The 13,586-nt window shown below is 42.9% G+C and overlaps 1 protein-coding gene across 1 annotated transcript in view; it reads right to left on the bottom strand.

The window, feature by feature from the left end:
- LOC121580290 (zona pellucida-like domain-containing protein 1) overlaps window positions 1–13,586 on the bottom strand; it is a 92,787-nt gene that overhangs the window by 28,648 nt on the left and 50,553 nt on the right. The window lies entirely within an intron of this gene.

Genomic DNA, 13,586 nt, shown 5'->3' on the forward strand with positions numbered 1-13,586 from the left:
ACTGACAAACTGAGAATCTGAGATCAATAAAAATGACTTTGTCTTGAATCCATCAATAGCCTAGGTGTGTGGAGACACATATTGTATGCTACAATATGAGGAGAAATTATAGTCCTAAAAATTATTTCCAGTTTCAATGACTCACCCAATGATGCACAGCTCACTCGCTAGTGATGGCCGATGCGCTCGTGCAAAAAGCCTATCTCTCTCTCTCTCTTGTAAAACAATATTTGGAATTTGATCAAATATTTTGGTAGCCTACAGCATAGAGTCTTCTCTTTTCAGCAGGCGCGATTTGCTTTCCAACCTGTGTTTTCCCTCGATTGTATTTGAAATATTGTGAAAGGCCTGTTTTGTCTGCATGCTGTTTTTTCAGATTTACCGCACGCTCCCGACTGTAGGCAATTCCTTGTTATTAGGCTAAAATTTCATTTATTTCTGAACAGACAGCAGTAATTCTATAACTTTGGAAAATGTATTTAACCATTCGTGTGGCTATGATTCTATAAGGAAATAAATGATGTAGTGCAACGCTGGAGAGTTTCAGGCTCATGTCTATCAGATTAGAAAGTGAATCTCATTCTAGTTATGTGAGACATACTGGCGCGCATCTCACACAGCCAAGGCCATGCATTGGTCTCAAACATAGGGTTACAATGTTGTGCAAACCATAAACCCGGGCCAACCCAAATCAACTCTTAGAATATTAGGCCCGGGCTGAAAATCTATTTTTTTTACATTACGCTTTTTGTGGGGGAAGGATAATTAACTAAGAGGCAACTCAAATGAACTTTGATCGCTTTTATTAGAATTTTTACATTTAAAATGTTGTTAATGCCAGGAGAGGTACTGGATCCGGCCAAATAGGTTCCGGAACAAAACAGTCCAAAATGGAGAGGCGCCGGATCCGGCTCAAATTAAGCACTGGCCATATCACAACCTGTTGCTGAACTCATGAGTGAGCGGCATGATTTTCCATGTTTGAAGCGGGCCTATGAGCCTATTTGTTTGGCAAGACAGCTGTGCATGGCTGCATCTCACTGTATTAGGCTTCAGGCAATGTTTTGGTTATTTGGATCTCCATTCGCCTTTTGTTTACTGTTAAAGTAACTAGCCTCAATATAGATTGTGTCATGCATTTTATTTATCCCTTATTTTACCAGGTAAGTTGACTGAGAACTTATTATCATTTACAGCAACCTGGGGAATAGTTACAGGGGAGAGGAATGAGCCAATTGGAAGCTGGAGAAGATTAGGTGGCCATAATGGTATGAGGGCCAGATTGGGAATTTAGCCAGGACACCGGGGTTAACACCTCTACTCTTACGATAAATGCCATGGGATCTTTAGTGACCACAGAGAGTCAGGACACCCGTTTAACGTCCCATCCGAAAGATGGCACCCTACACAGATGTCCCAATTCACCGCCCTGGGGCATTAGGATATATTTTTTTAGAACAGAGGAAAGAGTTCCTCCTACTGGCCTTCATACATCACTTCCAGCAGAATCTGGTATCCCATCCAGGAACCAACCAGGACCAACTTTGCTTAGCTTCAGAGGCAAGCCAGCAGTGAGATGCAGGGTGGTATGACATTTTGTTTACTAGATCTACTACTTGGTACCGCTGTTTTGTTCTGTTCACATTCATTCGTTCGTATTCGCAGTTGTGTAAGTATTCTAAGCCAAACCGATATTCAGTATTTTTGTTTGACTGCATGAATAACTAGGCTACTACTTTCAGCATTTAGTTTGCATTATTTTGGTAAGACAGCTGTGTGTACGGCTGCATTTACATAGGCTGTTTGTAATAGGGTAATTGCCCATCTAAATGGCATTGCTGTCCATTGTGCTGATACAGCGCAGCAGAGGGGCTACAGAGTTCAAAAGCTTTATGTTTATTATGGTATAGTGTAATTATATAAGTGTAATTCAATATAATACCAATGCAAAACCCCCCCATAATGTAGCCCCCTCAGTGAATTCAACTGCCCCCTTAGTCACTTTATCCTGACCCTGGGTCTGTCAGTTGGTAGAGCATGGCCCTTACAATGTCAGGATAATGGGTTCGATTCCTGGGTCCAGCCGTATGAAAATGTATACACACGACTGTATGTGGCTTTGGATAGAAGTTGCATAGATATTTATACTAGCGGCACCCAATCAATTTCTTTCAATGCTATTTCCCTCCAAATCAAAAATATGCTTATCTGTTCAGCTTTTTGGTCTCTAGATATACATATATTCTCAACCCCGGAGCATAAAATAACTCCCATAGACCTATTTCCCGTGGGATCATGACACCTGCTTTCTCTTTAAAATTAAATGTTGTGATGGGCCTACCATGAACCCATGTTATCCTTATAAAAAACAGTATAGTGTTGTAGAAAATTGTCCTTGTCTTCAGTCAAACACAAAGTACTTTGAGTTTTTGTAGAATTAAGATAGACTTTATTACAATCAATATAGCGAGGTGTTCTGCAGAGCATCTCGGCTATATTGATTGTAATAAAGTCTATCTTAATTCTACAAAAACTCTGAAAGCACTTTGTGTTTGACTGAAGACGAAGACAATTTTCTACAACATAATTGGCGATCACGAAGGGACTGAAAAAGAGACCATGGGGTGCTGCGCCATCTGGAGGAAGCTGAGCGAATCACACACAAAACACAGTGGCCGCTGTCAACAGAGGTAAGCCGCATTCTTACTTTTAGCATAGAAAATGTGTGGTCCGCTCGGCTGATTCTGGAATGTCAGGTACCACGGGTCTCTCCAGTATTAAGGGCTACATTTAGGAAAAGTACAGAGTTTTTGTTGGAATGAGAAATAAGCATGCATGTAATGTTATTGTTTATTGATTGCTGTATATGAGTTACGTCCTATGGCTACTGCGCTATTGTATTAGAGGAAGTGTATCAATGGTGGACTGTACGGGTAGGTATTGTATTTGTATATAAGCTATTATGTTGCTACCGCTTTAATGCAGTATTGTAGGACTGAACAGGCAGAATAGATATTTCTGTGGCTACCACTTTAATACGGTATTAGGGGATTGAATGGGCAGAATAACTTCTGTGGCTACCGTTCTAATTACCGTATTGAAGGTCTGAACAGGCAGAATATATAGGACAGTGGATTCCGCCTTGGTGTAAGAACCAGAGAACTGAATACATAGGGAACATTTAGGTAGGGTAGTTCTGATCGTCCTGAGTAGGTGATGTAATAATTAGAGTAGCGCTGCTCATCCTGTATAGGTGAGCAGAAGTGAAATAGCCGCAAGGGCTGCAATACAATACATAGAGAAAGCGCTATGTAGAGTAGGGCTGCTCATCTGTCTGGGTGATGAGAAAATACAAATTAAATCCTGTGAATATAGCCGTTTCTGTGTTGAGGAAGTGAATCATGAAGGGGGCTGTGTTTGAGGTTGCTTGAAGCTTCTCTCTGGTGGGGAGAGGGTGACACATCTCTTTTGGATCGTTGCTTAAGTGCAGCCTGGTGGAGAGGGCACTTCCAATCTCGCATTGGGAGGAGAAGAGTAAATGGTGCGTAAATGTTAATTGCGGAGTATGGGAAAATCCACATTACCAGGAGGGGTATGATAAATCGTGTTCGAGGAACAGGGCGCGTGTACCGGTGTGTTTGTGTGACGTCTAGACATTGTATTTCGGCCAGTCATTCAGGGTGGGGTCAGGCTATTATATCTCGGTGGGACCGATCCCTGCACGTTTCCCAAATTTGGAAACCTTAGAGGAGATTTAGGATTATGGTAAAATTGGTGATAGTAAAAATTGTAATGTGATGGATTTGACATTCCACATTTGGGCCCCTTTATAGAAGAAAAATATTCCTGCAGGTTATACAAATATTGATTAAGTGTGTTTGGGAATAGCATTGTGTGATATGAGAGTTGTGTGAATATGGGAATGAGTTTTAATCTGAAGTTTGGATAATAAATATGTATAATAAAATGATTGAGATTTGGATAATAAGCTTTTGATATAACGTTATCTTGGGGTTCGGTACATCACTGCCCATTATAGAATATCACGGGGTGGTATTGAGAGCGGGATGCTATTTTAGAAAGTAGTGGCAAGTCTATATTTCCGGGAGGTTAGGCCGGGCAGTGTCCGGGTAACTAAAGTTGTTGTTTTTGGTTCTGCTGGGAGTAGATTGTGATAAGCTGATTTGTGGCAATGGAGAATCATTAAAAACGCGAATGGATTGGTTGATGTGAATAAATAAAAATATGATTCATTTTTATGTGTGTAATCGATTACTAGAGATTTGATAAAGTAATAATTGGAATAATATTCATATACTAACTTGCGCACCCAAACATAGACATACGTCAGGGGTGGGAAACAATAAATCAAAGTTTTCTGAGTTGGTGCCGTTTATGGATCCTTTGATAGAGATAAGGTAAAGGAAAAAACTGCCCATAAGGACTGGAAATTATCGACGTAACTTATAACATAGTACAAAGCCAATTTAGGGTTTCCATTAAACTAATTATCATTGCGGAGCTAAGGTGATGTAGTAAAGGAATTTAATTATGTCGCAAGGGAAAACATAATCCGTTTGATTAAACTTGCCAGATATATTTCCAAATCAATAAATGTGGATTTGACTCGTTGACTGCCTTTGTGAGAATCAGGAGAAGAGGACGTAGACCGGGAGGAAAAACATTCAAACCACGGTTATTAAAACAGGAAATAGTAATAATAGAAATCTAGGTAGGAGAATTTAAGATATGGACTAGCCATCCAGATATAAGTATGTAAACAAATATATAAATAAATAAAAAGGAAAAGTTAGGGAATAAATGTCAAGACGAAGATTAGAACGAGAACCAGCCACATTCAGGTAGAGGATAAGGGGATGTATAATAGTGGAATACACAGTGACAGCAAAAATAAAAATAATAACATATAATGTGGACATACTGAAAGACAGGAAAATAAGGTATAGGAATTTAGATACGGGATATTTAGATTACGAAAATGAAAACGTAGGAATATTTGAGAGAATAATAATGTGGATACTGATAGGGGAAAATAGGGTGTGGTCTAGTGAACCGAGGCTGAATAAACCATTGGGAAAATACGGAAGCACAGGAGAGCGAAAGTGGTTTTATCAATTTAAGATAAGGGAACAAAGAAAAATAAGAATATAATACGAAGCACAAGAAAGTGATTGTGTTATCTTAATTGGAAGTTAAACAAGGGAACAAGGAGAATAAAAATAATATTAAAAGAAACACAAGGGATAAAAATGCAATTTTGGAACAAAGCAGAGTATGAAGATATATTAGGGAGAATGATACCATTAACTGAGGAATATAAACACTTTTAGCTGAGATTACTAACATAAATAATGTACCTTGCATCCTAACATAGTTACTGAACCAAACATAAGATTAGCAACAGGAAGGCCAAGAATACAAGGACTAGAGATGGCAGGAACACCAGTAGAAATAATAAAGAGAGATTGGAGAAATCTCTGATAAAGGGGAAAAAGAACCAGAAAGATGACAACAAAATGGCCAAAGGAAGGAACGGTTGATGTGGCAGTATGTGAGGAAATGGATACCATAATAAAGAACTATAAAGTAGGGAATGTAGAGTTAAAAGCAGAAAAAAGGAAGCCACAGGCTTCCACCCCAAAGAAAGGAAGAGAACCACACTTAGACATGAACGACTATGGGGGACTGAGGGTCATGAGAGAAGACCTGGAAAACTATGAGATAAGTGAAAAAAGTGATGATGGGAAAAGTGAGTGGGACGATACAAGTAATGAGGAAAATTAAGGACTAAGATATGGTGCTGACTCTAACCAAGAGTCACAGCAAGGAGCTACGGGAGGCAAATCAAAAAGAAAATTGAGAAACAGAAAGACAATAAAAAAGCCAGATAAATGCAAAGCTCAATGCCCCATTTTGGTAAAGGGGACACGGGTTCACTATGTGCCCTGGGGATCTCAGGACCTGGAAGGCCTGGTGACAGGACTGCCAAACATGCATTAAGGAGCATTAAAATGGATTAGAACGTTTGAAGAACAAACAACGGGGAAACTACTGGTGGTGGGAGACTTGAAGGCATTGCTGGCCAGGGTGTTGGGAGTGGCCAAAATGGAGGACATGATGCTGATGAGTGGCCTTAGACGGGCGGTGCGAAGTGTGGTGCTGGATGGAATGACATTTGACAATTACAGGCCACTGCTATGGCAAACTCTGAGAGAAGAGTATCCAGCCAAAATAGAATCTAAAGCACAGAGGGGATCCATGGGGGGATAAAGAGAAACCGGCAGGTTACCTGGACGACCAGCTGAAGAGGTGGCGACAAGATGCAGAGGGAGACCCAGAGGGTTACCTGCATACCCATATTAGTATCAGAAAAAACTCCAGTTAATCTATTACGAAGAGATGCACTGTTATTGGCGTAAAACGACGAAGAAACTCATATGCCAAACATCACCATATTAGTAAGCTATTTGGTAGAGCAGGGTCAAAAGGCATTATCTGGGAAAGTACAATCAGCGAAACAAGAGATAACATAGTAATTAAAGTGGCCTCCCTGTGAATAGATGTTATGTTTGTTTTGACTATAATTTTTTTAAAGAATTGATCACCTGGTAAAGTAACGTTGGACGGAAAGACAGAGATAGAGGATGATAGAGAATGTAGAGGACTTTCTGGGTTAAAGGACACAGAGATGTAGAATAGGGAAGGTAACAAAGGAAAGTAAGTTAATTGGGAAGTGAGAATTTCAAATTTGAATTGTTTGGGTAGACTGGAATTAAAAAATGCCTTCTAATAATATTAATGCAAATATGTTACTAGTTTTGGTGGTTTGTGGATAGACTTTACTAAGGCTATGTTTTAGTCCGCGGGTGAAAGAGAGTCGTGCTCGCTGGGCTATATTGACTATGTGATCACGCTCTCCGTAGCCGATGTGAGTAAGACTTTTAAGCAGGTCAAGGCCGCAGGGACAGACGGATTACCAGGATGTGTACCAACATGTGCTGACCAACTGGCAAGTGTCTTCACTGACATTTTCAACATGTCCCTGACTGAGTCTGTAATACCAACATGTTTCAAGCAGACCACCATAGTCCCCGTGCCCAAGGACACTAAGATAACCTGCCTAAATGACTACCGACCCATAGCACTGACGTCTGTAGCCATGAAGTGCTTTGAAAGGCTGGTCATGGCTCACATCAACACCATTATCCCAGAAACCCTAGACCCACTCCAATTTGCATACCGCCCCAACTGATCCACAGATGATGCAATCTCTATTGCACTCCACACTGCCCTTTCCCACCTGGACAAGAGGAACACCTATGTGAGAATGCTATTCATTGACTACAGCTCAGCGTTCAACACCATAGTGCCCTCAAAGCTCATCACTAAGCTAAGGATCCTGTGACTAAACACCTCCTTCTGCAACTGGATCCTGGACTTCCTGACGGGCCGCCCCCAGGTGGTAAGGGTAGGTAACAACACATCTGCCACGCTTATCCTCAACACGGGGGCCCCTCAGGGGTGCGTGCTCAGTCACCTCCTGTACTCCCTGTTCACCCATGACTGCATGGCCAGGCACGACTCCAACACCATCATTAAGTTTGCCGACGACACAACAGTGGTAGTTCTGATCACAGACAATGATGAGATAGCCTATAGGGAGGAGGTCAGAGACCTGGCCGTGTGGTGCCAGGATAACAACCTCTCCCTCAACGTGACCAAGACAAAGGAGATGATTGTGGAATACAGGAAAAAAAGAGGACTGAGCACGCCCCCATTCTCATCGACGGGGCTGTAGTGGAACAGGTTGAGAGCTTCAAGTTCCTTGGTGTCCACATCACCAATGAACTATCATGGTCCAAACACACCAAGACAGTCTTGAAGAGGGCACGACAAAGGCTATTCCCCCTCAGGAGACTGAAAAGATTTGGCATGACTGGTTGCATCACCGCCTGGAATGGCAACTGCTCGGCTTCCGACCGCAAGACACTACAGAGGGTAGTGCGTACGGTCCAGTACATCACTGTGGCCAAGCTTCCTGCCATCCTGGACCTCTATACCAGGCGGTGTCAGAGGAAGGCCCTAACAATTGTCAAAGACTCCAGCCAACCTAGTCATTGACTGTTCTCTCTGCTACCGCACGGCAAGCGGTACTGGAGCGCCAAGTCTAGGTCCAAAAGGCTTCTCAACAGCTTCTACCCCCAAGCCATAAGACTCATGAACAGCTAATCTTGGCTACCCGGACTATTTGCACTGCACCCCCCCACCCCAACCCCATCTTTTTACGCTGCTGCTACTCTGTTAATTATTTATGCATAGTCACTTTAACACTACCCACATGTACATATTACCTCAAATAGCCGGTGCCCCCGCACATTGACTCTGCACCGGTACCCCCCTGTATATAGCCTCCCTACTGTTATTTTATTTTACTTCTGCTCTTTTTTTTCAACACTTTTTTGTTGTTGTTTTGTTTATTAAAAAATTAATGCATTGTTGGTTAAGGGCTGAAAGTAAGCATTTCACGGTAAAGTCTACACCTGTTGTATTCGGCGCATGTGGCAAATAAAAATTGATTTGATATTGTGCTGTAAGTGGGAATGTATTATTTTATTTATTTTTTATTTTTTGGGGGGTAGATCTGCTTTAATATTGCAGATATATTGTAACTTCCATCAATGCAATTGTCTGCATCACTTCCAATCCCCCATTTGTTGTTTTTCCTCACAAATATATATATATATATTTTTTAATTTTAGTCATTTAGCAGACGCTCTTACCCAGAGCAACTTACAGTTAGTAAGTGCATACATTATTTTTTTATTTTTCATACTGGCCCCCCATGGGAATCGAACCCACAACCCTGGCGTTGCAAACGCCATGCTCTACCAACTGAGCTACATCCCTGCCGACCATTCCCTCCCCTATCCTGGACGATGCTGGGCCAATTGTGTGCCGCCCCATGGGTCATACATACACATACATACATACACATCCTTTAAAATATATATTTCCCTTTATTATCTTCCAACCCTACCACCCCTTCCCTAATTGGAGTAAACTAGTGAACAACAGCTCATACTATATACATTTTATGGACACAGTCAATTTTACAATAATTATATTTTGTTTGTTTTTACTCCTGAACTTCCTCTACCCTCAACCTCTCCGATCATTTTCATGATGTCCATCCGGTTTGCTTCTATATGCCATACCATATCTTTCTAACTGTGGTCTTTCACAAAAGCTCTCAACCTATAACCTATGGGGAGAACAAGTATTTGATACACTGCCGATTTTGCAGGTCTTCCTACTTACAAAGCATGTAGAGGTCTGCAATTTTTATCATAGGTACACTTCAACTGTGAGAGACAGAATTTAATCTTGCATTTAAAAAGCAGAACTTAATATTTGGTACAGAAATCTTTGTTTGCAATTACAGAGATCATACGTTTCCTGTAGGTCTTGACCAGGTTTACACACACTGCAGTAGGGATTTTGTCCCACTCCTCCATACAGACCTTCTCCAGATCCTTCAGGTTTCGGGGCAGAAAATCACATTGTACGATTTTTAAGTAATTAATTTGCATTTTATTGTATGACATACAGTAAGTATTTGATCACCTACCAACCAGTAAGAATTCCGGCTCTCACAGACCTGTTATTTTTTCTTTAAGAAGCCCTCCTGTTCTCCACTCATTACCTGTATTAACTGCACCTGTTTGAACTCGTTACCTGTATAAAAGACACCTGTCCACACACTCAATCAAACAGACTCCAACTTCTCCACAATGGCCAAGACCTGAGAGCTGTGTAAGGACATCAGGGATAACATTGTAGACCTGCACAAGGCTGGGATGGGCTACAGGACAATAGGCAAGTAGCTTGGTGAGAAGGCAACAACTGTTGGCGCAATTATTAGAAAATGGAAGAAGTTCAAGATGACGGTCAATCACCCTCGGTCTGGGGCTCCATGCAAGACATTATGGTTCCAAGATGGCGTAGCAGTGCGGTCGCTTTTATTTCATCGTCCTGTGTAAATATCCCGTTTCTTGTTTTTTTTGTCTATTTTGTATATATCTCTCAATTTTTACTTTTCATTCTTTAACTAAATATACTTTCCTGCAACCCGCCTCACCCAACGTGGAAAGGATTCTATTATTTCTTTATAACTTTCATCAAGAACCGTAAGCTGATACTAGTGTAGCCGCAACTAAATGGCTACCTGTTATTAGTCACCGTTAGCGTCTTCCCCACTGTCCGTGGCCTACACTATCCACCAGCCAGCTCTAGCTCTAGCCTGGACAATTTGTCGGCCAGTCTGCACAGCGTGCTATCGACCCAGCGTGCTATCGACCCAGAGCTTATTGGACTTTCTGCCGGAAGCTAGCTAGCTGCAACCTGTTGTGGCTGATTTACCATTGCCCTATAGCAAGCACCAGTTAGCCCTGAGCTAGCCTCAGGCCCATCTCCCGGCTATCTACCTCTCTGTCAACCGGACGGGACCTCCTAGTGTTGACACTGAGCCCCGCCGATCCAACACGACTGGTTTGCCGACGAAATAGTCTGATGTGGTTTCATCAGGCTTCCAGTTGCGACGACCACAAAGATCCATCTGCCAGCCCCGGCCCGCTAGCACACGCAAACTACAACTGTGCTCCCTGCTAGCTGTGCTGAAGCACCAATTTGAACTGCTCTCGGACTCACATATTGCTGTTCACTGGACCTTATGATCACTCAGCTGCACAGCTGATGCCTGCTGGACTGTTCCTTTACACGGTACCCTGTCCTGTTTATTCTGTTTAGTCTTAGCCCAAACGTTATCGCTATTTCCAGTTGTTGTCTTAGCTCTCTCTAATAACACCTGTGACTGCTTTATGCCTCTCTCCCATGTCAATTATGCCTTGCCTATTGCTGTTTGGGTTAGTTCTTATTATACAATTTCACTGTAGAACCCCTAGTCCCTCTCAAACTGCCTCATATAGTTCCTTTGCTCCACCCCCCATACACGCCGAGACCGGCTCAATCGGTGCCTCCAATGACGCTATCTCTTTCATTGTTACCCAACGCTTAGGGTTACCTGAACTGTACTCATATCCTTCCATATCCTTTTCTGTACATAATGCCCTGAATCTTTTCTACAATGCCCGGAGAACTGCCCCCTTTATTCTATGTACCCAACGCACTAGAAGACCAGTTCTTAAAGCCTTTAGTCGTATCCTTATTCTAGTCCTCCTCTGTTCCTCTGGTGATGTAGAGGCTAACCCAGGCCCTGCAGCCCCCAGTATCACTCCTACTCCCCAGGAGCTATCATTTGTTGACTTCTGTAACCGTAAAAGTCTTGGTTTTCTGCACATAAATATCAGAAGCCTCCTTCCTAAGTTTGAGTTATTCACTGCGTTAGCACACTCCGCCAACCCTGATGTTCTAGCAGTGTCTGAATCCTGGCTTAGGAAGGCCACCAAAAATTCTGAAATTTCCATCCCCAACTATAACATTTTCCGTCTAGATAGAACTGCCAAAGGGGGTGGAGTTGCAATCTACTGTAGAGATAGCCTGCAGAGCTCTATCATACTATCCAGGTCTGTGCCCAAACAGTTTGAGCTTCTACTTCTAAAAATCCACCTTTCCAGAAATAAATCTCTCACTGTTGCCGCTTGCTACAGACCCCCCTCAGCCCCCAGCTGTGCCCTGGACACCATATGTGAATTGATTGCCCCCATCTATCCTCAGAGTTCGTACTGCTTGGTGACCTAAATTGGGATATGCTTAACACCCCGGCCATCCTACAATCTAAACTAGATGCCCTCAATCTCACACAAATTATCAACGAACCTACCAGGTACAACCCTAAATCTGTAAACATGGGTACCCTCATAGATATCATCCTGACTAACTTACCCTCTAAATACACCTCCGCTGTCTTCAACCAGGATCTCAGCGATCACTGCCTTATTGCCTGCGTCCGTAACGGGTCCGCGGTCAAACGACCACCCCTCATCACTGTCAAACGCTCCCAAAAACACTTCAGCGAGCAGGCCTTCCTAATTGACCTGGCCCAGGTATCCTGGATGGATATAGATCTCATTCCGTCACTAGAGGATGCCTGGTTGTTCTTTAATAGTAATTTCCTCTCAATCTTAAATAGACATGCCCCATTTAAAAAATACAGAACTAAGAACAGATATAGCCCCTGGTTCTCCTCAGACTTGACTGCCCTTGACCAGCACAAAAACATCCTGTGGCGTACTGCATTAGCATCAAATAGCCCCTGCGATATGCAACTTTTCAGGGAAGTTAGGAACCAATATACACAAGCAGTTAGGAAAGCAAAGGCTAACTTTTTCAAACAGAAATTTGCATCCTGTAGCACTAACTCCAAAAAGTTTTGGGACACTGTAAAGTCCATGGAAAATAAGAGCACTTCCTCCCAGCTGCCCACTGCACTGAGGCTAGGAAACACTATCACCACCGATAAATCTACAATAATCGAGAATTTCAACAAGCATTTTGCTACGGCTGGCCATGCTTTCCACCTGGCTACCACTACCCCGGCCACCAGCTCTGCACCCTCCGCTGCAACTTGCCCATGCCCCCCCCGCTTCTCCTTCACACAAATCCAGACAGCTGATGTTCTAAAAGAGCTGCAAAATCTGGACCCCTACAAATCATCTGGGCTAGACAATCTGGACCCTTTCTTTCTAAAACTAGCCGCCGAAATTGTCGCAACCCCTATTACTAGCCTGTTCAACCTCTCTTTCGTAACGTCTGAGATCCCCAGAGATTGGAAAGCTGCCGCGGTCATCCCCCTCTTCAAAGGGGGTGACACTCTAGATCCAAACTGTTACAGACCCATATCCATCCTGCCCTGCCTTTCAAAAGTTTTTGAAAGCCAAGTAAACAAACAGATCACCGACCATTTCGATTCCCACCGTACCTTCTCCGCTATGCAATCCGGTTTCCGAGCTGGTCATGGGTGCACTTCAGCCACGCTCAAGGTCCTAAACGATATTATAACCGCGATCGATAATAGACAGTACTGTGCAGCCGTTTTCATTGACCTGGCCAAGGCTTTCGACTCTGTCAACCACCGCATTCTTATTGGCAGACTAAATAGCCTTGGTTTCTCAAATGACTGCCTCGCCTGGTTCACCAACTACTTCTCAGATAGAGTTCAGTGTGTCAAATCGGAGGGCCTGTTGTCTGGACCTATGGCAGTCTCTATGGGGGTGCCACAGGGTTCAATTCTTGGGCCGACTCTTTTCTCTGTGTATATCAATGACGTCGCTCTTGCTGCTGGTGACTCTCAGATCCACCTCTACGCAGACGACACCATTTTGTATACATCTGGCCCTTCATTGGACACTGTGTTAACAAACCTCCAAACGAGCTTCAATTCCATACAACACTCCTTCAGTAGCCTCCAACTGCTCTTAAACACTAGTAAAACTAAATGCATGCTCTTCAACCGAACGCTGCTTGCACCTGCCCACCCGACTAGAATCACTACACTCGACGGGTCTGACCTAGAGTATGTGGACAACTACAAATATCTAGGTGTCTGG

This window comes from Coregonus clupeaformis, chromosome 13 (genome assembly GCF_020615455.1).
Source record: "Coregonus clupeaformis isolate EN_2021a chromosome 13, ASM2061545v1, whole genome shotgun sequence".
Lineage (NCBI taxonomy): Eukaryota > Metazoa > Chordata > Actinopteri > Salmoniformes > Salmonidae > Coregonus > Coregonus clupeaformis.